Source organism: Rhagoletis zephyria, unplaced genomic scaffold (genome assembly GCF_001687245.7).
Source record: "Rhagoletis zephyria isolate East Lansing unplaced genomic scaffold, Rhagoletis_zephyria_1.1 Rzeph_scaffold_04234, whole genome shotgun sequence".
Lineage (NCBI taxonomy): Eukaryota > Metazoa > Arthropoda > Insecta > Diptera > Tephritidae > Rhagoletis > Rhagoletis zephyria.
This window is the reverse complement of record NW_016161317.1, coordinates 13,644-16,737: the sequence shown is the minus strand read 5'-3', so window position 1 is coordinate 16,737 and position 3,094 is coordinate 13,644. Positions and strand designations below refer to the sequence as shown.

At 35.5% G+C, this 3,094-nt stretch overlaps 1 long non-coding RNA gene across 1 annotated transcript in view; it reads right to left on the bottom strand.

Annotated features, from left to right (window-relative positions):
• The window catches only part of LOC108370443 (uncharacterized), a 22,552-nt gene extending 19,968 nt beyond the window's left edge, over positions 1-2,584 (bottom strand). The window contains exon 1 of the long non-coding RNA XR_001848635.1: positions 2,349-2,584. This is a non-coding gene — a long non-coding RNA (uncharacterized LOC108370443). The remainder of the gene's footprint in view (positions 1-2,348) is intronic.
• Positions 2,585-3,094: the final 510 nt, after the last annotated feature.

Below are 3,094 nucleotides of genomic sequence, written 5' to 3'. Positions count from 1 at the left end.
CACCTAAAAGACACCTAATTCCTAGCTAATTTTTATTGATTTTTGGCGACTTGGGTCAGCTAGGTTTATGGACGTCTTTTTAGGGCCAAGGAGGCAAATTACGAACGAAATGATATGAGAATAAGTAAGTATGTAATCGCAATAAAAGCGGGCTCACAACGTCTAGACTTGCTTAGTGAAAAGTAAAATATCAAATCCAACAAAGCATCGTAAATTTAAGCGCTTGGAACTGACTTTGGAATTAAAGCAAAAATTAGCCATTGCAGCAAAATTAGTCACCGTCATGTATTGCCGGAGAAGTGGTGCAGAACTTTTTTCTGCCTAGGCGGCCTTCGGCCGCGCTTAGGGATTATAACCTCACTCTTCTCTACTCACAATTCTTCTTTCTGTTATATTTAGTTAGTTGGCTACTAGCAAAACCATAGTCCAAACTTTATAAAAGGTCGGTGATAAATAACTAAAACGTACACAAAAAAGTTTAATATCGACGGCTGAGTGGAAGATCGACATAAGCCAAGTTTTTATTTAAGTTTTCCATACACTCAAAATGATCAATTTTTCATAAATATTTTTTAAGTCGCCGCGATATACATACCTATGTACATATAATGACAGTTTAAAAAATTTTAGCATAAAAATACTTTGAACAGCACCAAATTAAAAGAATTTCATTACTTAGTATGTACTATGATTGAAATATGTGGAAAGTTTTATCTCAGTTTTGTGGCATGCGGTAATTGAAAAACTGTACTTTTGTACGTATTGTATGCTCGTTATCAGTTATCAGCATAGGCGATAACAGTATACCGAAACATACGAAAAAAAAAACACTTGATAAGATAAGCGCAACACGAAATGTTATTGCTCTATAAGCCCAAGTTAACAATTTTCGGCATACAGTTGAAATAAACTTTAAAAGCGCACTTTTTTCTTATTGCCATTTTTTTTATTAGTTCATAAATTCGAACACAAATATTTTGTAATTGAAAACACTTGTGCTTATTCAGCATTTGCAGCACAGAATTTTATATCTGGTGAATGTCTGATGTTCGATTGTAATTTGTACACCAGATATTTTACAACTTCTCCATTTCAACGCAGCGTCTACCACCTGCCACCACTATTACATAGTATATAGTTCTAGTGCCAGACAGGTAGACACGCTGAAAAAATACATACATACACCAAAAACAAATTGGATGCGCACAAATGGATATGCAGTTTGGATATTACCAAAATACAAGTAGCACAAAATTTTAAAATGCACGCACGTCTACGCCGGCTTACTAAATGCATTCTTTGACCAGACACAAAACAAAAATAAACACAACTAATAAAGTGCAGACAAAAAAGCGATTCAAACGCACAACTATGGCTGCGGCGGCGCAAAGTAATGAACAGCGCAATGGCGGCGAATTGGAAAATATGTACACAACTATACTCGACAAACACACTTCTTTATTGCTGATTTCTGGATTTTGTGTATTTGCTTTTCCACTTGCACTGTTGCCTATTTGAATTTCTACTTTTACATTGTTTACTGGGTGTTTTCTGTTTTTTGTTTGCTTTTATGCCATTCACTTTTGCTCAATTTAGGGCTACAATGGGCAACGACGACGAATCTAGCAATCAGCCAATTGAAATGTCCGTCCATTTGTGCGACCACCCGTTTGTCCAAAGCACAGCGACTGCTGGGAATTGTTGGTTGACTTGCTAGCTGAAGTGGTCGAACCGGTTTTTTGCGTTTTGCACTTCACACTAGTATTCGTATGGACAGATAAAAAAAATGTTGTGTGTACAAACGAATTCAAATTTGTATTTTTTAAATTTAATAGTTAACATCTTCGATTACATATTCGATTTTTGAGTTGTTGCATTTTAGCCAAATATTTTGCATACATTTATATGTGCAAATGTTTGTGTGTGGTAAGCGAATTGCTTTCGCGTACAACTTATTAATTTGCTGACTGGGTAATTCCAGCAGACGGTGTGCACATACACACAAACGTATGTATACACTTTGCTTTGTTTTCTTGTTCACCAACTCGCCACTCACTCCATTCACTCAAACTTCAAAGCAAAATCGCAAATACATAGCACTTTTTTTCCCTGTCACTTTTGCGCTTTTTCTTTTGCTTTATTTCCATTCGCTGGCAAATTAGTAAAAAGCAACTAAATATTTTAAAGTTTTGCTTGTGAAATGTTAATTTTTGCAAACGATATACATATGTATTATATTCCGTTAAACTTTCTTACACACATGTACACAAATATTTTATTAGCACTCAAATACATATATTAGCGTTTGTAATTTACATATTTTATGTATTTTCCAAGCGCTCACATACCTACAAACATTTGCGTGCGCTGGCGGTTAGCACAAATGCATTCGCTTTTGCACCCTTTGCTGCTTCCTATTTGTCGTATGTTTTCGTTTTATATGAGTTAGGTAATTAAATAACCAATTTATTAAAATTGCAAAATTTTAGCCGGCAATAGGCTTGGTCACAAGTTTTTCTCCGTTTGGCGGAACGAATTTGATTACACACAGAATAAACGCGAAAAAAATATCCGCACACCACGACGTTTGAAAACCAACTAATTTTTTGTTGTTTTCCTTTGCTAACCAGAAAAATGCTTCGTNTGTTAGCACAAATGCATTCGCTTTTGCACGCTTTGCTGCTTCCTATTTGTCGTATGTTTTTGTTTTTTTGAGTTAGGTAATTAAATAACCAATTTATTAAAATTGCAAAATTTTAGCCGGCAGTAGGCTTGGTCACAAGTTTTTCTCCGTTTGGCGCAACGAATTTGATTACACACAGAATAAACGCGAAAAAAATATCCACACACCACGACGTTTGAATACCAACTAATTTTTTGTTGTTTTCCTTTGCTAACCAGAAAAATGCTTCGTGCAACCGTGCGTTGTGGAATGTAAAAAAGTACTGCCAGCCGCAAAATTTTTCTTTTTACCCTTTTGTCGCATGCGATAAAATCTCACATTACAGTGCTAGTCAAAGTGTGCCTGCAAATTCGGTTGAAAATAAGTGTATGTTGCAGGGTGTTGCATGCGAATACGTTTTTCTTGGATAAA